The following is a 24,496-nucleotide window of genomic DNA, read 5'->3' as shown; positions in this document are numbered from 1 at the left end:
AAACAAATCAATAAATCTACAGATGATTTAAAGACTACTTCTAACTAAGGGTTTCAAGCCTCTTCCCATTTTATCTTGCATCAATGTACAAGTTAAAGAATAGAACATACCTAACTTATTTGCATTTTCTTTCTCTCTTTGTTCCAATTTCTTGAGTCCACTCTTTTTTTTAATATTTTATTTAAATTCACTTTTTTAATGAGACTGAAAAGGTCCCTAGCAGCAAAGAGTGGAGAGATAGGATCCTCAGTCTTGGGCATCAGAAATGAATGCCGGTGGTTAGATCAAAGGTCAGCAGTGCAGTGTAATCAAAGATAACTCTCAAGATTTTAGACCATGGCTTTTTGAAAGCATAAAGTAAAAGGAAATTTAGTACTTTTTTTCCCTATCTCTGCCTTTCCTCTTTAGATAAGATAGGTAATCTAGAGCCTTTTCATTTATTTTCTTGGCATATAGATAAATAGACAAGATGATAGAAAATATATAGTCTGAAGGATAGGTTGTCCCAAATTGTTGCATACTTTATGTTCTTTTGTCCAAGTATAGCTGATGTTGCTTAAATTTTCAAATATTGTGGCCATGGCCTCTAATAGCTACTACTCTCTCTCTTTTAGCTTGACTGATCCATTTCATTTTACCATTGAATCCATCTTTAGACACACTGATGTCTGACATGCCCCCTGTCTACTCATCTGGGACCAACAAATTGCTTTCCTGATTATGCTTCTTGGTCCTACTGTTATGAAGCTGGAAACGGACAGAGAAACATTAGCCCACCAATGAGATGGGCAGGATCCCATAGACCACTCTGGTGGTCAATAAGGAACTTGTTCAGCTTCTCAAGGAGCTAAGATGATATCGGACCTGCTCTGAGATTGGAATTGCAAACCGCAAAGTACTGTAGAGGCTTACCAGAGCTCCAGGATGCAAAAGGTTTTCCATGAGAAGCAAACCCATTCCATTTGTGGCTTTTGTGAGTTTTGCACTATCAAGAAATGTATTTTTAAAAAACCTTTTCTACAATGCTAGCAAAAGCCACAAATTCGATACCTTTGGTTTGCATGCAAAATGTGATGCCTGATTCAGGTTAGACTTTGTACTGCATTAGCTAATGTAATAGAATTTCTTCCAAGAAGTTCCCAGGTCAACCAGTTTAAACTTCACATTTCAAAGACACTTTGAGACCTCAGCCAAACATTCACAAAGTAATGAATGGCCATGTAATTGTCAAATTTCAACCTTAAAATATTTAAATGTTGTATTGCCCCATCTCAACACTCCTGATAAGCCCTCATGAAAATTATGGGCTAAAATCAACATTGATTCCATTAGTGCGATAGAGGCAAGTTCGTATTATAAAAACAGGAAATAATTCAGGTTAGAATCATCTACTCAGCTGTGACATGATAAAAAGGCATATGGTACAGAGGTGAAGGACTTTAAATTGGAGGCGGGTAGGGGATAGGGTAGGAAAAAATCTCATTTTTAAGGGAACCTCAAATAGGCCTCACCGGCTGTTCTATGGCCCATATTACTGAAATCTCCATGATTGCTGATTCTCAGTATTGTTCTCCTACAGTCAGTTTTCCTGTCTAAAAATTAGATTCAACTGGATTTCCCAAGGCTATTCTTGCCTCTCTTCTATGGAGTTTGGTGCTGACATGGGCCAAATGACCGCAACATTCCACTCTGCACCATTTGGGGTGACTGCACTTATAGGGTAAGTAGAACCATTCCCATTATCTTGTATATAATCTGTGAAGTCTAAGTTGGATTATTTGGTATGAAAGGTTTAAGGTATTATCATTTTTAGTAGCACACTTTCATTGAGAAATGTGTAAGAAACATCTGAGAATTTATGGATCGTTCCCAATGACTTTGTTACTTGTGATTCTATGACTTAAAAAAAAATCTTCAAAAGAGTAATAGTAGAATTTTTCAAGTATCTCCTCTTTATCTCCCAACATATCATTAAGCTTTGGATTCACAGAAGCAAAATGGCCTTAGATGATGAAGATATAGATTATGGACTGAGGGCTACATAATTAAACATGTAAGATATCAAGGTAAAGTACCAGAATACATAAAGAGGATAATTTCTTTAGTCAGCAAATGGGCAATAACAGGAAAAGAATTTTTGTCTTGGGATAGTGAGCAGTTGTATAAACATATGATGCAAAGGCTTTTTCAAATAGACATAACATTGCCATATGTTCCATCTGAAAACTGCAGAGGGACTTGGGAAAATCAGAATGATTTAAGATCGCCTATACACATCTCTGCCACCATTTGGTTAGCTGAGCCCAAGCAGCTAAAAGTAAGGAGTGTAGTTAAATAGGGACACGTTGAGAGACCATAGTGTGCCCCAGAGATTTTTGTGTTAAGATAAAGAAAGCCATCAAACATCCCGGACAAACTGCTGCTTCCCTTAAGATATGGTAAAGTGTGTGCACTTCCTCTGGTTGCTCAATCCTACCAGAGCTCATGGAAGGATTTCCTCCAGATTCAGGTCAGAGACTGCTTAACATGGCAAGAGAGGTTTAAACAGAGGAACATATGGATTTGCCCTCTTCAGTACTTAGCTATGAGAAAGAGACAATGCTGCTAGGGTGTCAAAAGTCCAGTAAAGTAAATAGATCCCTCTACATAAAGGAATGGCAGCCTACAAAGCAAGCACAATGGAAACAATGGCACCTCAATGCCAAGTACAGGCTGTGCCTGCACAATATCAAATCAACCAATCGAAAGGGTGAAAAATACAACACACATAAATGTTTTGTCTATATAACCTAGCCAGTGTGTTTGCTTTCTTTTTGTAACTGCAGTGAACAATTGTTTTAGTATCATGGAGGCACAGCCACCATGCAAATAATTGGCACCCAAAGATGAGTCATTGAATAGGTTGTATAGACCACCACTCTCCATTTCATTGACTAAGGGGGGAAAATGAGATTGATGTAGGAAGCACACCATATGACCAGCAGTGGCAGTCTGCGCCATAGAGCTGACTCCATTAATCTTAACAGGGTCCAATTAAATCCAGTAAGGTGAACCAGCAGTGATCCTTCGAAAGTCATTTTTCCTTCATCCAGAGGATCAGATTTATTCATTCACAGATATTTTTATTGTCCAATCCCTTAATAAAGAGGATAGGTGGGAACTTTTCCTGGCCAGAATTAGTCAGATTGCCCTTAAAATTTCAATTTAGCTGGTCATTACTTAAACATTCATTTCAATTTGCTTCTCTTACTGTCTATAGTCTTTTTACCAGAACAAAAATGAAGTTTGTATCATTTGAAACCACCCAACAATAAAAACATAAATAACTCTAGAGTGAATCAAAACCAAACGAAGCTGCTGAAATTTATGTCCCTGAAATATTCATTTGTATATGCATGCATGTTCTTGTTTATTATTCATTCTGTATGGCATCTGATAGGCTCCCAATTCGAAGTCTCTCCTCAGTTATGGAAATCCTTAGAATGTTTCCGTCCTGTGTGGACTCCCTCCTGCCCAACTATCCCAGTTCTAGTTGTCCTGTAAGTCCTACTCAGCAAATGGTGAAACCTCCAAATCTTCACTTCATATCTCTGAAATTTCAAACTTCATGTCATTGGGCTACATTCACAGAGAAAACACCTCCTTTCACTTAAACTCATTGATTCATTTGTCAAGTGTACCTAGTATGCTATTCAACTCATTTAATGAATTTTTTATTTCAACAATCACTGTTTTCATTGTTAAGAAATTGTAATAGCCGGATCTTGTTTCTTAAGTACTTCTTATAGTTTAATAATCTCCTGTTCATATATCATGTTTGCAAAAATTTCTTTATCCCTCTGATGATATCTTATATTCCTAAAATCATTTTTGGATTATTTATATTATTTCTCATCTTTCTGGAGTGAACATTTTATATTTGTGATAGTAATAGTCTCTCTTTCATTGTGTTGGCCATCAACAAACAGTAGGTAATTATTTGTTACCCAATCTTAGTTTAGGTTTCCTCAAAACAGACTTGAGAAAGTGGTGTAAGAAATTTATTTTTTTTTATTTTTTATAAATTAATTTTTATTGGTGTTCAATTTACCAACATACAGAATAACACCCAGTGCTCATCCCGTCAAGTGTACCCCTCAGTGCCCGTCACCCATTCACCCCCACCCCCCACCCTCCTCCCCCTCCACCACCCCTAGTTCATTTCCCAGAGTTAGAAGTCTTTATGTTCTGTCTCCCTTTCTGATATTTCTCACACATTTCTTCTCCCTTCCCTTATATTCCCTTTCGCTATTATTCATATTCCCCAAATGAATGAGAACATACACTGTTTGTCCTTCTCCGGTTACTGTGGCCAAGTTCAAAAAGGGTGTTGCCTGAGTTCTCCTCTGGGATTTTGATGGAATCTTGTCTCACATTTAGATCTTTCATCTATTTTGAGTTTATCTTTGTGTATGGTGCAAGAGAGTGGTCCAGTTTCATTCTTCTGCATGTGGATGTCCAATTTTCCCAGCACCATTTATTGAAGAGACTGTCTTTCTTCCAGTGGATCGTCTTTCCTCCTTTATCGTATATTAGTTGACCATAAAGTTCAGGGTCCACTTCTGGGTTCTCTGTTCTGTTCCATTGATCTATATGTCTGTTTTTGTGCCAGTACCACACTGTCTTGATGAACACAGCTTTGTAGTACAACCTGAAATCTGGCATTGTGATGCCCCCAGATATGGTTTTCTTTTTTAAAATTCCCCTGGCTGTTTGGGGTCTTTTCTGATTCCACACAAATCTTAAAATAATTTGTTCTAAGTCTCTGAAGAAAGTCCATGGTATTTTGATAGGGATTGCATTATACGTGTAAATTGCCCTGGGTAACATTGACATTTTCACAATATTAATTCTGCCAATCCATGAGCATGGAATATTTTTCCATCTCTTTGTGTCTTCCTCAATTTCTTTCAGAAGTGTTCTATAGTTTTTAGGGTATATTTTGAGAACCATTTGAATGGTAAATGGTTCTCCAACCTTTTATTTTCAGGTTGTAGGTGTCCTTCTGTCTAAAATGAGTCTCTTGTAGACAGCAAATAGATGGGTCCTGCTTTTTTATCCAGTCTGAAACTCTGCGCCTTTTGATGGGGTCATTAAGCCCATTCACGTTCAGAGTTACTTGAACTTCTTCTTAAAGGGGAGTTTTAAGAGTCCCCCTTAAAATTTCTTGCAGAGCTGGTTTGGAGGTCACATATTCTTTCAGTTCCTGCCTGTCTTGGAAGCTCTTTATCTCTCCTTCCATTTTGAATGAGAGCCTTGCTGGATAAAGTATTCTTGGTTGCATGTTCTTCTCATTTAGGACCCTGAATATATCCTGCCAGCCCTTTCTGGCCTGCCAGGTCTCTGTGGAGAGGTCTGCTGTTACCCTAATATTCCTCCCCATGAAAGTCAGGGACTTCTTGTCTCTTGCTGCTTTAAGGATCTTCTCTTTATCTTTGGAATTTGCAAGCTTCACTATTGGATGTCGAGGTGTTGAACGGTTTTTATTGATTTTAGGGGGGGATCTCTCTATTTCCTGGATCTGAATGCCTGTTTCCCTTCCCAGATTGGGAAAGTTTTCAGCTAGGATTTGTTCAGATACATATTCTGGCCCTCTGTCCCTTTCGGCGCCCTCGGGGACCCCAATTAAACGTAGGTTTTTCTTCCTTAGAGTGTCATTTATTTCCCTTAATCTGTCTTCATGGTTCTTTGTTTATCTCTTTTTTCCTCAGTTTCCCTCTTTGCCATTAACTTGTCTTCTATGTCACTCACTCGTTCTTCCACCTCGTTAACCCTCGTCGTTAGGACTTCTAGTTTGGATTGCATCTCATTCAATTGATTTTTAATTTCTGCCTGATTGGATCTAAATTCTGCAGTCATGAAGTCTCGTGAGTCTTTAATGCTTTTTTCTAGAGCCACCAGTAGCTGTAGAATAGTGCTTCTGAATTGGCTTTCTGACATTGAATTGTAATCCAGATTTTGTAACTCTGTGGGAGAGAGGAATGTTTCTGATTCTTTCTTTTGAGGTGAGGTTTTCCTTCTAGTCATTTTGCTCAGTGCAGAGTGGCCAAAAACAAGTTGTATTGGAACACGGGGGAGTATCACTGGTCCGTCCAGCTGGTCTTCTGGGGGAGGGGCCTGTTGCGCTGATTTTCAGGTGTTAGCACTTGGGGGAGCTGCTCTGCCCCTGCCTGCTGCAGGGCTCAGCGGGGGTTGTTTACCCCGTGGGGCCCCAGGAGGAACAGCCGCAGTTGCTATGGCAACTCTGGAAGCCTGGATTCAGCCCCCGCAGGAACTACGGGGCTCTCTGTCTGCAGGGCCTGGAGGCTCCGGGGCGGGGCCGCTGATGTGCTCAGCTCGGGGCAGGAGCGTCCTCGGTGTCCTGGGCCCTCCCGGCCTCTGCCTGTCCTGGGGGAGGCCGGATCCTGGGCTGTGTCCCGGCGCCCTGTGCTCCGGGGCCTGCGCTGTGGGATTCGCGCTCCCGCCCCGCAGCCCCCTCCGCGGAGCCGCCGCCCGAGTCCCTCCGAGCCGCTCCGGGTCCCTCCGTGCGCGCTGCAGCCCTTAGGGAGCTCGGCGCACTCTCCGGGGGCGCAGGTGTCTGTTAGTGTCCCCGGGAGCCCGAGGGCATCCCCGCCCTCCTGGGTCCTGCTCCAACTCCCTGCGAGCCCCTTTCCGCCCGCCCGGGAAGGTTGGTGCAGCTCCTGCTCCTCCGGGACGGGGCTCTCCTGTCCTGGGGACACTCGCCCCGGCCTCAGCCCGGCTCCTCGCGGGGCCCCTCCCCCTCGGAGGCCTTTTGTTCCTTTATTTCTTTTTCCCCGTCTTCCTACCTTGATGGAAGCGCGGACTCTTCTCACTGTAGCGTTCCAGCTGGTCTCTCTTTACATCTCAGGCCGAATTCGTAGATTTTCAGGATGATTTGAAGGTTATCTAGGTATTTTGGTGGGGACAGGCGATTTGGGGACCCTGCTCTTCCGCCATCTTGCCCCTCCCTCGGCTAAGAAATTTATTTTAAAGGAACCCCAAGAAACACAAGCAAAGGAGCAAAGTGAGATAGATAAACAGAAAAAGCCAATGGGAAGGAATATTTGGAGGTTGCTCTGTTCACCCAGGACCTTTGAGAAATGCAAAGAATCTTTCTAGAATGGTTTGCTAAAGGACTTCCATCCTTCATTAGTTGAAGGCTGCCCCTGGGACTGTCGACTCCCTCATACTTTTGAACTGTGTTTGCCCATTGGCCAAAAGGTTTTTCTTAGTTTGGGAGAAAGCCCTGGGCAGAAAGCAGAGAAGATATGCACTTAAGGTTGGATCTGCTCAATGTGCAGACATGCATGCAAGGGTACAAGGCTGTATAAGGCTATTCATGGCTATTGCAGCTGAAAATAGAGGCAGCCAAAAGGATCTCAAGGCTATGGCAGCTGAGATTAGAAGCAGCTAAAAGGATCTCCTGCACTCTGTAGAAGAGTTTTCCAGAATGTATCCTGAGTTGTGATAATTCCTGACAGAGAGTGACCTTTTTGCAGGAGTCACCTTTGAGCAGTGACATTAACCTAGCTTTTTATCATCAGCATCTGATTTGGCCTGGCAATGAGGGTAGCCCATCCACTGCCATCTTTTTAGGGTGCCTCTTTTCTTCTGGTTTACAGATAGTTCTCATTCTTATTTTTAGGAATAAATATTTTTTGAAATGCTTTCTATAATGTTTTCTAGGAGAGAAAGATTTCCACCTGTGCTCAGTCATCTGCCTAATGTGTAAATTAGACTCTTCTGTTATCTGTCTTAAAGCATCACTTGCAAGATTACCAAGATTCCCCTATTTTCCAGTAATTTTGGATTTAGAGATTACACCCACATTCACAACATCTATTTCTATCTGTTTCACCAATGTTGACCTCCTCTCTGCTATCATCTCACTCAAATTCAAAATGATAATTATTGGAGGTGAAGCCCTGATCCTCTGAAAAAAACTCCAGAAGGACTGTTTCAGTCAGTCTGATTGAAATATTCCAAAACCAGTGCCCTAGAAAAGTTCATCACTAAATGCTCATCATTATATTCATTAAATATTTGATGTCATTACTCTCTTTCCATTACATAATTTTTATTTGAATTATCATGTTGTATTAGTTTTCTAGAGCTGCCATAACAAAGTACCACAGACTAGGTGACTTAAACAACAGAAATTTATTTTCTTGCAATTCTGGAGACTGGAAGTCTGAGGTCAGGATGGTGGCAGGATTAGTTTTTCCTGAGGATTCCCTCTTTGGTTTGCACCTTCTTGCCATATCCTCTCATGGTCTTACCTCTATATCTATATGTGTCAAATCTCCTCTTTGTATAAGGACTCTAGTAACATTGGATTAGGGCTCACTCTATTTACCACATTTTAACTTAATTACTTCTTTAAAAATCCTATCTCAAAATACAATCACACTCTGAAGTTGTAAGAGGTAGATTTCATCCTAGGAATGGCAGGGGTTGAGGAGGGGACACAATTAGCCCAAAACACATGTCCATTAGGAATTCTTCAGATTCCCTTCAATATTGTTCAAATGGAATGAAATTCTGTTTCAGTTTCCATGCACTTTAAATAGAAGAAGTTACCATTGCTACAGATTTTTAAATCATAGGTTTTTTTCTACAATTTTTACTAGAAAAGTATTTCTGCCAATAATCTCTTTGTGCAGAAAGAATACAAAGCCATGTGATAAACCAACAAGACAAAATATTTAGGTCAAATCTAAATACAGCAAAACCTCCTTAATATGAGATAAGATTCTAAAACTTATGTGAGAAGATAAACTAAGTTATAGAATCATTTTAATTAATTTATTTTTAAACTTATATGTAGATATTAAAAAATTAATCAAACAGTTCAAAGCAATCTTGAATGTAAAGAAAGTCTTCCTCTCACCTTAATCCTAGTGCCCAGCTGTCCTTCCCAGAGGCAACGACCATTATCTGTTTTTTAATTGTCACTCCAGAGATTCTATGGGAATGCAAACATGTATATTAATGGATCTTTTTTGCTTTGTACAGTTGAGGTATATTTTACATATATTTTGCATTGTGGCTTTTCCACTTAACAGTCTTCACAATTACTCCATATCACAAGTACTTAATTATTTTCAAATGTCAAAAATTTTTTTGGTATATATGGGCTTACAAGTACAAAAATTTTTTTAGCCATACCTACTGATGGCCATTTAGCTTGTTCCAGCCTTTTGCTGCAATCAATAAGGTTGTAATGAATAGCCTTCTTTATACAACTTTGCACAGAAATGTGAGTACACTTGAATGATAAATTTCCACCCACATAACTACAGGTTCAAATGTTACATGTTTTTTTTAACTTTGAAAGACATTGAGAAATTTCCCTTCATAGGGTTTGCATCAATCTGGAATCTTACAGACAATACATATGAATATTTGCTTCCTCATATCATGTTAATATAGATTATTATCAAATTTCCAAAATTACTTATCATTTAGTAGGTAAAATAGTGGGATATCATTATTTTTCTAATTTGCATTTCCCTAATTATGGGTGAGATTGAGAATCTTTTCCTGCACTTAAGAACATTTGGATCTGTTTTTTGAAAAGGCATTGCTCACAGTCTTTTTCCATTTATCAACTGTTTATCTTTTGTTAATTACAGAATAAACTTTAAATAACCATGGGAGGCTACTCAACTATTTATTATTTCTAGAAACAGTATCAGATGAACAATGTGGATTTCTAAATCTGCTTAGGTCTCCTAAGTCTGCCTTGATAAATGAATAATAGGGAATAATAGAGGCATCATTAGATAATGAATCTCAGTTCTACCACGGTCTAAAACATTTTAATAACCTGAATAGGTGAAGAGTTATACCATGTTCATTGATAGAATGATTTAACAGTAAAAGTGTCAGTACTCTCCAATTAATCTTGACATGCAATGTAATTCCAATAAAAATTCCCAGCAGAAATTTTTTTAGGAACTCTACAAAATTATTCTAAAATGCTTGTAGAATAAAAAAAAGTAAACAAATAGCCAGGTCAATTTTGATGAAAAAGAGGATCAATGAAAAAGGGAGCTTGCTCTATCATAAAAAGCTTTCATAAAAAAATAGTAAAAGAAAATTGATCAATGGAACATAAAAGTTCTCATGGAAAAAAGGGAAATGATATATTATTTAGAAAAAATATAGGGAAAACTCATACACTCTAGATAGAAAAATAGTCTTGAATTTCTACATATGCCCTATTCAAAATGGATGCCAAATAGAACAAAGATTTAAAGAAGAAAGGTAAAATTATAAAGTAATAGAAGAAAATGTACAGAACAAGCTTGAAACTTAGGGATAGGGAAGGACATCTTAAAGTAGTTGCTCAAAGCATAAAACATTGAGATATCTATAAAATAAAGAGCATCATAAACAAAGTTAATGAATAGCTGACAGGGAGAAGATATTTATAATCTCTAACACTAAGATCGGATTACTATTTAGGATACACTATGAACCCCTGGAAATTAATAAGAAAAGGATAGGAAACAGTAGAAAAATCAGCAAGGAACATTATCATGTGATTCACAGAAGGAAAAATCTAATTCAGGTTGTTGCAGGTCGGGTTTCTTGGAAGGCAGACTAAGTGATGGAAATTATAATGGAATAAGTTTATAAGGAAGTTCTGTCAGGATAAATACCTGTGGAGGAAAAAGGAAGGATTGGGCGGAGACAGAAGTGGGCCTGGAATGCAACCTCAACAAATGACTCAGCCCATCTATCTTAGTCCGCTAGGGCTATCATAACAAATTACCACAAACTGGATGGCTTAAACAATGAAATTTCTTTTCTCATTGTTCTATATCTATGAGTCCCAGATAAAGGTCAGCAAGGTTGGTTTCTGGTGAGAACCGTCTTTTAGGCTTGTAGACAACTGCCTTCTTTTTGACTTCACATCACCTGGTCTTTGCTCTGAGATATGTGTGGAGAGAGAGTTATCTCTCTACTCCTCTGCTTATAAGGCCAGGAGTCCTCCAGGATTAGGACTCCACCCTTATGGCTTCATTTAACCCTAATTTCCTCCTAAAATCCCTATCTCTAGATATAGTCACACTGAAGATAGGGGCTTCAACAGAGGAATTTGGAAGGTGGAGGGCTAGGGCACAATTTAGTCCATAGGGCCACTTGATGAGAACTCCAGAGCTGGTATAGTGAGACAGATGCTATTGTCCAAAAATGCCTGCAATCTCCTATAGCACATGTTCTCATGAGGTGACCATGATACTCCTCCCATGGTAAAGAAGGGTCTACATCCTGTCTCCTTGAACACTGATAAGCTTCTCTAACTATATCAGTCCATAGAAAACAATGAATACATGACTTCCAAAGCTAGGTCATAAAAGGAAATGTAGCTTCTAGATTGTTTGTTTGAATACTCATTCTTGAAGTATTTAGCTGCCATATAAGCAATCTGACTAGCTGGCGACCACCATGTTATGAGAAAGCTCCAACTAACCCATATGAAGAAAGAAAATGGCAAGGCCTGAGATTATACAAAAAGAGGGAGAGAGATGCTTAGCTAAACTCCAGCTGTTTTAGCCCTCTGGTTTTTCGGGGTTTTGTTTTGTTTTGTTTTGTTTAGCTCTAGTCACTATCTGATGGAAATCATGTGAGAGATTCTAAGACTTCTGATCCCCTCCCAAATTCCTGAGCCACAGAAACCCTGCAGTGTGATTTGATATGATATCTATTTGATAAATAACTAGAATAGATGGTGCTTCAGAATTGTCTTGAATTGGGACAAATAGACTAGAATTTATATTATATACATTATATTCCTACTTTTACCACTCATTGAATGAGGACTGTTCTTTGGGCAAGGTAACTCTCTTCAGCCAAGGGCAATTACCCAAAAAAGTGCTGATTGCTGAAGGCTGTTGACCAGCAGAACTCTCAGGAACTTGGGGAAATAAGTCCTTCAGTCTTGAAGCAGGAACCAGATGGCATATTACAGCATCTTTTATGGTCCATCTCTTGTACCACTTAGATCCATTTCTTTTTATAAGCTCTGCATGCAGCAACTCCAGCATTCTGGTGGGCCTATTTTCCTGCAAGAAACATAAAAAAGGAAGATTAGGGCGATGACCCACAGCTCTACAGCTGCAACTTGTCTTAAAGCACCAAATGATTCTCATTTTTCCCCTTCTTTACTCTCTATTCTAGATTCCTTTCACTGTCACAGCCTCTCCTAGTTTAGGTGACTTACCTGATGGGGAGACCCAGTCCCTCATTATTGATGGGTCTAAACAGTCTAAACTCCTGCTCAATTCTTTCTGTTGCAGCTATAAGTATTCATTTACATCATAATGGGGCAAAGTACCATAGACATACCCTTCTGAATCCTAAAAACCTTCTTCCCTCCCTGGATTCTATAATAGATGCTCTACTTCCTGCTGAATCAGAGCCCTTTGGTCTGATGTGAGGTTATGTGGGATCCATGTAGAAAGATTAAACACTGTAAATCCTGACATAGTGGTGCTGGCACGGACTACAAGAGAAAAAGATTATGTGCCTATTCTAGTGAAATGAATTGATATCCTTTTCAGGGTGGAGAGGTTCAAGATACTCAACTTGACATCAAGTCATGCCTCAAGAGACAGGTCCAAATTGAGGGGTTCCAGTGTTGGTTTTTGTTGCTGGCAACTTAAACTTTCAGCAGTGACAGTAGCCAGATTAGCCTTAATGAGTAAGAGCCCAGACTATTGAGCCCACAGATAGCTTCCATCCCTGTCACCACAGCTATTTCATTTGTGTGTCCATTGTGCCATCACTGTGATAGCCAATAACAGAGGCTAGTTCATATCCCTGGCCAAGTTATTGGGTCAACTTGATTGTTTAGTGCTTCCTCCATTTAGAGGTTCTCTAGTGGGTGTTAGCATACTATAAGATTTTCACATTTCATGCTCATTCCCATATGTCAACTCACATGCCTCTACCCCAGATTGTGTTCCCAGTCCCCCAGGCATTCTCTTTCAAAGCAGGTCCCTGACAAACTGCCCAAGTCATTTGCCAATGCACATAGATCTATATATACCCGAACTTTGGGCCATTTCTCTTCCTAGATAAAGAAGAAATACTAGATACATCACCTCAACTTAAGCCCATTAGGAAGATTTCCCCCCACAATTACATTTTAAAGCCATCCGTGATTGGGCTGTATTGGAGCTTCTGTTCCTATCATCTATTGCCACTTAACACAAATGTAGTAGCTCAAAATAACATATTTTTCTCTCACATATCTAAAATGTGAGCAGAACTTGAGGGGACCAAGTGAAACAGCTGAAATCTAGGGAACACAATCATGTGAAGTCTTTTAACTCACATGTCTGCAAGTTGATGTTGGGTATTGGCTGGGACCTCAGCTGCTAAAGCCACTGTAAGACCTATGCATCCCTTTTAATAAGGATATTTCACTTTCTCAAAGCCTAGTATCCAGGTTCATGAGCAAACCTCTCAAGAAGAAAACTCCAGGAAGAAAATATAGAACCTTTTATGCTGAGCCTTGGAAATCACTCAGCATCACTTCCACCTTACTCTATTGGTTAGAACAGAGTTACTAAGGCCAGCCTATATTCAAGATGAGGGAGAATTGGACTCTGTCTTTTGATAGGGTCAAAATATAGAGTCATAAAATGTTAAAGAATTTTTAGACATATTTTTAAACCACCACAGTTTACAAATATCCTAAGCCAATCCATCTGTGAACCAAGCTTAGCTTTTTTCTTCCATTGTCAGCTGTTCATGAGAGACCTCTCATTCGTCCATGAATGTGATCTAAGAGAGAGGTACTAGTATAACAGTGCAGATGACATGACAGTCTCGAGCACCTGCTTGTGCAACTTACTTTGCCTTCTGGTTCTACTTGGGCTGGATCCCAGATGTATCATTTCCATCTTACAATGGATAGCTCCTAGGCTTGTCCAACTTTATGGCTTGGTAGGTCTGACAAAAACCTATCTCATAATAGGAAGTTCTGGCCATATGGTCACTTGATTATAGATTGTCAGGTGTTCCATCTCTACCAGGGCCCAGCAGCTGGCTAGGAGCTAATTTTTGAGCGGCACGTAATTACTCACTATAGATGGCATGCCCTTGCTCCAGAACTCCAGGGCTTGCCATAAAATCCACTGAGTGTGGATTTTCCCACATCAGGCACATCTAAAATTAGAGGATAAGCCAAATTGTATATCCCAATTGGCAGGACTGCTAGCCTAGCATTCTGGACCTGCTACAGAGCTTTATTCTGTTCTGGGCCTCATACAACGCTGATAGTCTTTCATGTGGAAGACATTACCATCAAACCCAAAAAGAGACCACTGTATTTCTTTCTTTGTGATGAGAAGTATGAGACACAATAATTATCGCTGTTTTTGTTACTTTGGAATAGAAAATCCTGGTATGTGCCAGACCAATGCATTTCTGAAATTTCACTATGATGATTAGCCCCTGTATCTTCACAGTGTTCATCTCATATTCTCGTAAGCACATGTCTTAATGTGGTTTCCAATATACTTACTGTTTCTTGCTACATCTAGTCAAGTTAGCATAATGTCATTGATGTAATAGAAAAGTATGTTCTGCAGGATGTCCAGACAGAGCAGATCTCTTCAGACTATATTATGACAAAGAGATGGCTATTAACATTTGTCTTTATAAACTGTAAATGGATACTACTTTTATTACAACAATCATGTCTGACTTGCTTCTGGTGGTTAAATGCAACTGTGTCTGTGTCTCTCCAGGGTGTCTCATGCCTCTATTACTTTGAGATGCTATCATCCTTATTACTCTCAGTAAACCCAGTTCTAGGTATCTGTTTTTCCAATTAAATAGAGAGAATGCTATCAACCAAGAAATTTCAGGGTCTCATTCTTTCCCAATTTTTACCCTGGTATTGGCTCCAGTAACCTGTCTAGATTGAGGTTTAAAATATCTCTCGAGGTTCCCCTACTTTTATGTTTGAGTCTTGGGTCTGAACATTGGCTTTTCTGCTTTCCAGCAGCCAAAGAGGCCTTCTTTTTCATACTTAGCCTTTAATTGTCGATTAACTAATCTCGACTATTCACTACCTTTTTCTAAAGCACCAGTTTTCCCTGGCAATAGCCATCTAACTTGATTGTTCATATGATTATCATTTTCCCCTATATTTTTAAAATGCTGGCTGCTTTGCAACCACTAGTACATTTCTTTTCATTGGCCTACCCATTTTAGTTGATGAGTGATGAAAACTTCAACAGTATTACTGCTACCTTTTGCAGGATCAATCTAGCCCTAATCCACTACCACCAGTGGGGGGACTTACTGCCAGCACCAGAGGTTAATCTAGCCCTAGAATCCTCTCTTAGTGTGTGCTTTCTCAAACCACCCCACTTTTGGCTTGACGGTTGCAGATTGTGTTCTCAAGAAAGCAGATTCTGAAATGAATATTAGCATGAAGAAAATTTATTAGATAATGTTCTCAAGAGCAACACATATGAAGGAAGGAAGGAGGCAGGATTTCAGAGAGGGAGAAAATGGGCTGCAAAGCATTCTTAGCAAAATTTCATCCAATCTCATAGAGAACCTTTCAGGTAGGCTGATCCTTCTCAGTTGTCCCATATTAGGATGAGAGGGCTAGGCCTGACTTCTAAATAAACCAGGTATTGGAAAGGGCACATGAACCTGGACAAGGCAGCTCTCTTTTCCCAAGGGTAATTTCTGGAGAGGGCTGACAGCTGACAGCCATCAGGTAAAAGCATTCCCAGCTGGAGGAATTAAGTCCATTCCTGAAGGAGGATCTGGGCAACACATCACATTACCCACTACTTAAGGATAGAAAAAGATATACAGATTCATAATCACGTAAATATAAATTTAAACAATTAGCTACCTCTTATGGCCATCAGATTGTCAGAGATATGGGAAAACAGGAGCCTTTATATACACATAGAGAATGTAAACGAGAATGAGAGATGAGGATATAAATAAGTACAAATATTCTGCACATAACTTGTCATTATTTAACAAAATTAAATAAGCATATACCTTATGATGCAACAATCCCATAAAACATCCAACACAGGTCTATAAAGTTACATGAACAGGAATACTCATCACTGTGCTATTTGTGGTAATGGAAACTAGGAGTAAACTAGGTCAACATCACTAGAAAAATACATAAGCAAAATACGGTGGTTATAACATGTAAGAGTGAGTGTCTACAGCAAAGAGGGGCAGGGGAATGGGAACTATGTAAAGAAATAAAAGTGAAAAATAAGTAAAATAAAGAGAGGTCATGAATGAACCAATGATTAACTCAACCCTTGGCACCTAAGGTCCCAAATGAGCACATTAATGTAAACAATTTGGTGCAAATTTTCTTTTAGGTACATTTGAAGTTCAAAACCTAATAGGAAGGAAGTTAAGTTGGTTTGAAGAGTACTCCTAGAAAAATTCCCTCCAGTTCAAAAGATACCTTACAAAGTTTATGCTTAGAATGACACAGTTTCCTACCTACTTAGACACTTGCAGATACATCTAGTTCCTAGAATATAGTAAGTACTCTATAAATGTTGAGAGAATGAATAGTGAGTAAATACATAAATGAATCAATAAAGTAAGCAAGCCTATATTTGCACGAATAAATGAAGATAAGAGGGTGACAATGAGTGCAAGATTTAACCACATTCTGAAAAAAAAAAAAAAAACCAAAACAACCAACCCTGGAGCCCAAATATTTCAAAAGAACATGGAAGAGATAAATTGGGAATCTAGAGGAGGAAAACTTCTATGTGGTCATCCCAGCTTCACTGTTCATGAGATGGCACAGACTGGACACCAAAGCCGATTACAAAAGGTTATTATTTGCCTGTTCAAAAGATTCTAATAGAGTCCTTCTTTCCCTTTAATAATTTTCTAGAAGGAGCAAAGGAATGTGAGTACCCCACTCTTCTTACCACCCATCCCAATAAGAAAAAGAGGAAGGCCTCCTTGCTACTTCATGACACACTTTGTCATGAGAATACAGGCTCCACTAGATTCTTTTCTAGTCTGTGCATCATCTTGAGGACAGTTACACCAAATCCCTCCCTTCCAATCTTTATGCCAACACACACCACTTATAGTGTCACCCTCCCCATTAATGAGCCCCACCCTTGACAGCTCTTAAAGATTGTCAACTTGAAAGAGCATATTAAAATCAACCAGCCAGCCTTACAAGAAATCAGCAGAAACTGAAAATAGAAATTGCTGTTCCCTTTTCAAGGACCAAGCCCAACAGGGATTCTCCTGAAAATTCCCAAGGGCTGCCCAGGGCAGTTTTTGGCCCCTCTTCTGATCTGATCTCTCTGCCCCTCCTAAGATACTGGCTGGTCTCTAAGACAATTCATAATAGAAAAATATTAGAACATCTTTTTACATTAATTTACCTCTTTTTTAAGTCTATGTTTGTGGTTACTTCATATTTTACAGGTTATATAATCACCGTGGTAAAGATGTATAACTTACAAAGCAATAAATAAATATACACCAGCAGAGCATGCTTAAATAATTTACTGAGGGGGCAAGATTCTGAAGGCCTGCAACCCGTGTCCTTCGTCTCCAAGGTCTGGACAGAGTCCTGTCCTGTTCCTCCACCCAGTTGGCCAGGGACCATCAGACTTGTTCCTGCCAGCTCCATTCTTCAGCCTTTTTATTGTTTGTCTTTGTCTTGGTTCTAGACCAAATTCCTGTAAAGTCCTTCCTTTGCCTGGCACATGGCTGTTATTAAAGCTTTTATCTCTTTCCCAGACTGAAAGGCCTTTGGTTTTCAATATTCTTTCTGTGCCTTCAATGGATCTGCCAGGTCTCCCTCAGGGCTTGGCCTCTGATCTCCAGCTGTGGCCAGGCAGACAGGGGAGGAAGGCTTTGGGGAAGCACAGATCTGCCCTTACTTTCCTGTGCTCCCAGTAGCGTCCCCCTTCACTCCCCATTCCCGATCTTATGGGTCCACTCAATGCTCCCAACATGCTGCCAGGAAACATACTATAACTACTTCTTGAAAGGAATGTCCCTTACTCTATTCTAGAAGCTCTCTCCTTTCTGGATTTTATAGATGTGAACATCTTTATTATGATGTATCATAGACCAGACACCACCTTGCCTTCTGCTAGGTTGCATAAATAGAATCTAAGTAGGATATTGATGCACATACACAATAAGGGAGGCTCTATTTCTAATAATTAAGAAGGAAAGGGAAAGAAAATCTAAATAACCTAAAGATCAATAAAAATCAAAACCAAGTATTAAAGATTGAATCAAAGTACTAAAAAATAAGTGCTGGTATGAGCAAGAAACTTGAGAGTCCGAACATGGTGCCTATCCCATAATAGGTTTTCGATAAATATTGATTATTCCTGATTGAACATTATTCATTCAAGGCAGAAAAAGTCTTTTCCTTTAATATTGCTTTTGACTGTGTTTTCATTAAAAAAAAGATCCATAAATGTGTCTCCTATGATTTTCTTATAATTAGCCATGGAGTACATAACAAAATCAGATTTGTGTGAATTAAACACCACCCCACCTGAGCAGGGAAAGTTGAATTTTGGAAAGATCTAGAAGCACTGTGTCTGGGGCTTAGAAAGGTATTTCATTTATTTTCCAAACTGGGACACTCTTGAGAGTAAAAGGAGATGCCATTAATAAATACAGTGAGACAACAGACATCAAGAGAATGTCCCAGACAAATCAGACATCACATGGTTATCATATGACCCACAAAACTGAAGATGACATTGATTTGAATCCAAACATATACAGTGATTGATTTCTCATTACATTATTTATTATCATCCAATGAATTACATAACTCAGTACTTCCGGGTTAGTTAAGACCAAAAGGAAAGGAAAATCCTAAACTTGAATAAATTAAATCTGCCACAATGATTTGTTGACTTGTAATCAGAATTGCAGTCTAATAAATTTCTTTTTCTCTGAGTCAGTCGCATATTTCATTACCTGATTCTTTTTATTTTTAAAGATTTTATTTATTTATTCATGAGAGACACAGAGAGAAAGAGAGGCAGACACACAGGCAGAAGGAGAAGCAGGCTCCCTGCAGGGAGCCCGATGTGGGACTCGATTCTGAAACTCCAGGATCCTGGAACTCCAGGATCAGGCCCAGGGCTGAAGGCAGACGCCAAACCGCTGAGCCACCCGGGCTGCCCTCATTACCTGATTCTACTACTAAATGTTAAAATTAATATTAGTTCTTACTTTCTTACTGTCTAAGAAGCTTTAGAAATGAATGGCCATTCACTACTTTGTAAACCACTGAAATTCTTCTATTTTCTGACACCAAATTCCAGCCTCTGCCCCACACTGGTCTCTCCCCTTCTCCACCTCTGGGTCCCATTATAGACAATTTTTCCTCCATCTCTTTCTTCTGTTCTCACATTATATGCCCTCTGGGAAGTCTAAGTGGCTCTCCCAGCCATCTAGTTATAAATGACACTTAAATCTTCACCTCCTGTCCAGATCTCACTTTTGTCCTGAGCTCCTAACCTATGTAACTGACTGCTACCGGACTTCTCTACTTAAATGTCTCCCAAGAACCCCCAAGAATTGAATAAAGTTCAAAATGTTCAAATCTGTGTTCAACATCTCAACATCTCAACAATGCCCCCAATCCACTCCTCCTTTGGTGTTCCCTGTCTCCAAAAACAGCACCACCATGAAACTAAAACCCACGTTTCTTCCTCAAGCCCATGCTCTTTTACTATATCCATTATCGGTTTGCCAAGTCCTATCAATTCTATCTCTCAAATGTCCTTTTTTCTCAGTCTTCACCGTGACCAGTCTTGGCTAAACTAGCACCATCTCCCAACCTCTTAAGCAATCATTCATTCCCCCTCCAGACTTGCCTCCTCTAACGCCTTTCTATTTTACAGTAAAAGTGATTTCTAATAGCACAAATCTATTCCGTTTGCTTTTCTGCTTCAAACTGCTCTCTGGCTCTTAAATGTAGTTTGAGCAATATCATTTGAATGTCCCTCCACTATCTGGCCCTGCCCACCTCTCCACACTCCTCCCCCCCTTTCCCTTTTGTGCTCTATCCTGGCAATCCCTAACATCATCAGACTCGCACTTGCTTCTGACACATCCTATTGCCGCTGCTGGGACATTTCCTGCTTCATCTAACTTACTCCTACTCATACTACTGCTACTGACTCAAATATCATTTCCTCAAGGAGCCAGTGTCTAATTCCAAAACTGTATTAGGTTTCTTCCTATGTGTTCCTATAATACGCTTTCTTTGTATTAGTTGAAACTCATGAAACTGCCTGTTGTAAGTCAGTAACAGTCAAATAAAAGAAAATTCATATAGTTGAAGCTAATACTTGCATCTGCTAAACTGTAAATTCCCTGAGGGTAGCAACCTGGCCTATTTCATATACTGTTTCACACAGTTCCTAGCCCATGGTAAATAGCAGATATTTGTTGAGTGAATGAATGAATGAATGAACAAATAAATTAACTACGATTTCTAGAAATGGGTCATCATTTTAATTGATCTAGCTTGAAGTTATAACTATTTTCTTCTGAACAATTATAATTGTTTTCTGTTGCACAAGTGTTTGTCCACTCAGATTAAATACTGAAAAAATATATTCTGAGTTTTCAGCAAAATGCAATTAGGTGAACTGATAAGTAGCATCTTGGTCTGTAGAGCACAAACCTGGACTAATTTTATTTAGGTTACTACTCTTGATGAGAGTGATGGAAGGCAAAGAATCCAGGGAAAACTGGACTCAAAACCTCTATATATTCTAAAATTATTTAGCTTCTATGAGAAGTCCTATCATGATGCCTTTGAAAAGGTGACTCCCAAAGTTTTAATTTGAAAAGGACTTTAAGAATGGGATACTTTGAATAAATATCATTCAAAAGGCCTATCACTTTGAATATTGCATAGCCTCTCAAAAGATGAATATGGGCATGCTAGCACTCTGCTAATTCCCATTAACTATGGCAATCCTTAGCGAATTGCTGCTTTAATGAGGACGTCATTGCGTATACAGTGTCTGCAAACAGAGGAGTGTACCTTTGCTTCAGTTCTTCTGACAAGTGTAGTTTTGCCTTAATTATTTATGATCATACACCACAGCATAGGAGTGCTCACGAATATTTTGTATGAGTAATGAAGTTTTAGTAATAAGAGCCTTCATTCCATCCTTCTGCTGCAAAAGCTTACAGGGGAGCAGGGTGAGAATTTAAGGTTTTTGTGGATTAGTGAACTGGGAATTAGCAGGATTCCCTAGGATGGAGTTCTAAATAATACAATGAAAATAAATATCTACAAGTACAATTCTTATTTTTTCAAGCTCTTTAACAGCCCTCAGAAGACCCTGGATGAACCACAAGGAAAATGATAAGAAATGAAGCAGCTAATGATAACAATAATTACGATAATAATACTGCTTATATAACTCTTTATGTCTACACAAACATGTGAGATGGATGTTGAGACGATTTCTAAATAATTCAGAGCAAATAGCTTACAAGTGTGTGCAGAGGGCAGCTGGGAAGATGAGAGTTCATTTGATCAGAATCCTCCAGTCTATATTGGTCAGATTAGCTGAACAATTTCTCATATTTCTCTTGAAAACTTCCAACTCTGTTTTAAGCTCGGTTCTGCCTATAATTTATTTTTGATGATGGCCAAGTCTTTTAATCTCTCCTAGAATAAATTTCTTTATGTTCAGCAGAGGGAGATCCAGTTGAGACTATTTGTGGCATCTTTCCCAGCCCTCGTGTTTTTGGTTTTACAACATTTGCAATCATAGACCCATTGTCTCTTACTCTTTCACGAATAACGTACTGAGCAGCTATGTGTATAGCAGATCCTATAATAAGGACCAAAGAGAAGTTCATCCATAAAAGTGCTTAAAGACAATATTAAGCTGTTTACCACAAAGCCCCTTTTCATTCTCCAATCTTCTGCACCTATGTGTCACACACAACCACTCCTGTTTTGTCATTTGTTTTCATCAGGACCATGGGGAAATATGGAGGGCTTGATAAAGTGTTTTCAGATACATAGGGTATATGTGATGTCCTCCTCCTTTCTTCCTCAATCCTAAGAGCATTCTCGACGTTGGCCAATAGCATGAATCTTCTCTTGTGTTTCTCACCTAGCACCGCCGAAAGGCAGCCTCCTGTACTCACTCAACTAAATAAAGAACATCTGATAGCAAAGGAGCTCCTGTGACTCAACAACTAGAAAAGAAAAGAAACTGCCATCCAAGGCTAAGGACATTCCAGAATGAAAGATGTACCAAACACCCCCACAGGGCAAAAAGAGAGTGTACAATGGCTACATTAAGTAATTTCTAGGAGCTAATAAGAGTAGCCAGTTTGAGTTGCCCCCCCCCAAAAAAAGAACAAATAACAATTCATTGTAGACAATAAAATGAGTGGAAAATACAGAGCAGGAAAAAGACATTGTAAATTATTGGATCTGCCAGATTGAGTTTTTCAGTTATACCACAGCCTTAGCCAATGGCACTACAAAAAAGGAGAAAAGCTGACATGTGAAAAATTCACTGCCTTGAGGACATGGGTTTAGTCCACACACTACCCTGAATATAAATCCTTGGTAAATAATTTTATATTAAAATAAGATTTTATTTTCTTTGGCTGGAAAATTATATGTGAGAGTCCTTGCTCTTGTGTATAAAGGGTTCTAGGCCTTGAGTCAACACGTCAATCTTTGGTCTTTCTCATAACACTGGTTATTCTCATTTATATCAACAAACTCTAAAAATGGCTACATTCAACCATTCAACCAATACTTATTGAGTGCCTATCATAAGTCAGGTCCCTACCTTAAGTGTGGAGTATACAGCAGAGACGTAACAGATATGGCCTTTGACCTAATGGAGCTCAGAGTCTACGGGGGAGATAGACAATAAGCAAACACAAAAAATAAATAAAGCAATTTTTTTAAACTCTGAGTTTTTTGAAAAAGTATAATGGAGACAAGGATAGGAAGCATCTAATTAAGGGAAAGACTTCCCTGGGGAAGTGACAGTTGATCTGAGACCTAAGGGATAAGGAGTTAGTAGGGAACACATAATTAGGGCACAAGCTAAATACCAACCATGCTGACACTGGAGTGGGTTTGGCATACAGAGTGAAATACCTGTGCGTGCAAATGGAGATTTCCATTTTCAAAAAGCTGCTTTGTTTATAAAAATGTAATAAATGCATGGTGATTTTTAGGCAAAAATAAACTGATATGGTGGGAATAACTTTGATCAAACCTGAAGAATATGGTTTCTTGTCAATGTTTAAAAAATTTAATCTCTGAATAATAAAATACTTGCCTTCATCTGGATATCTGTCTTATTTTCATGTTCAATTTTAAAATTACATCTGAAGATCTCCAAAGACCTTTTTCTATGGCCTTCTTTCACACTTTACTCCAATTCTGAACTACCCTAAGTGCAAGTAATATTTCTTCATAGCACATTGCTTAAGAGTTTTCTTTTTGTACGTGTCTTCAATAAGACTGTGTACATGCATATTTACATAATAAAGTGTAATCACCACTCCGCCTAAAAGCCTTTGGTATAATTTTAAAGACTGTTAGCAAATTCTTTCTCTTTTCTCTAGGATATATTATATTAGAGATCCACATGAGTGTAAAAAATCATTATGGCGTATTTGCCCAGTTTCTGTTCTGGTATTTATTACTAGAAAATTAGCATTTATATACATATATGACACACATATGTACATGGCACAGGACCAAAAAAATAAGACAATGAGATTGTTCATAAACCATGAATTCACATTTGACCTGTAAAATGGGCACAAACAAAATGCCATCTATAAAACATGTGTATAGCAAAGCCATCTAGCACTACCAAGCATTCCTGTTTCTCTATTCACAAACTTGATCACTTCCCAAGGCTGTTCTCTCTTTTCTATTTCTTTTTTCCCTTCTCTGGCCTGCTGCCACACTTGCATTACCAGGGTTACACGTAATTTATAGTACCAGCCTAGACCTTTTGGTAATCTCTTTTCTTATGAATTACCACCACATGCTCTCAACATTAACATTTTCCTCCTAGATTTATTCATTATCCCTTCAGAGTCTCCTTCATTTAAAACCAAATTCTTTACCCGAAAAACAACAAATAGAGCAGAGGTGTTCCTGAAATCCAATATTGCTTTGATATAATTCTGTAATTGTACATCTATGGTGTCTGTAATGTTTCTGTGTTTACGTGCCTCTTCAGTCTCTTGTCTATTTCTCTTATTACCATATCCATGCAACCTGCTTATAAAAGCTGTCAAAACAACACAACATATAAACTCGGAACAGGTTCAATGAACTGTTTCAGCTGCTTTTTCTTCTCATTTCCTTCCACTAGCTTCAGGAATCCTTGGGTTTCGGCAGTGGGAA

This window comes from Nyctereutes procyonoides, unplaced genomic scaffold (assembly GCF_905146905.1).
Source record: "Nyctereutes procyonoides isolate TBG_1078 unplaced genomic scaffold, NYPRO_anot_genome, whole genome shotgun sequence".
Taxonomy (NCBI): domain Eukaryota; kingdom Metazoa; phylum Chordata; class Mammalia; order Carnivora; family Canidae; genus Nyctereutes; species Nyctereutes procyonoides.
This window is presented reverse-complemented; position numbering follows the sequence as displayed.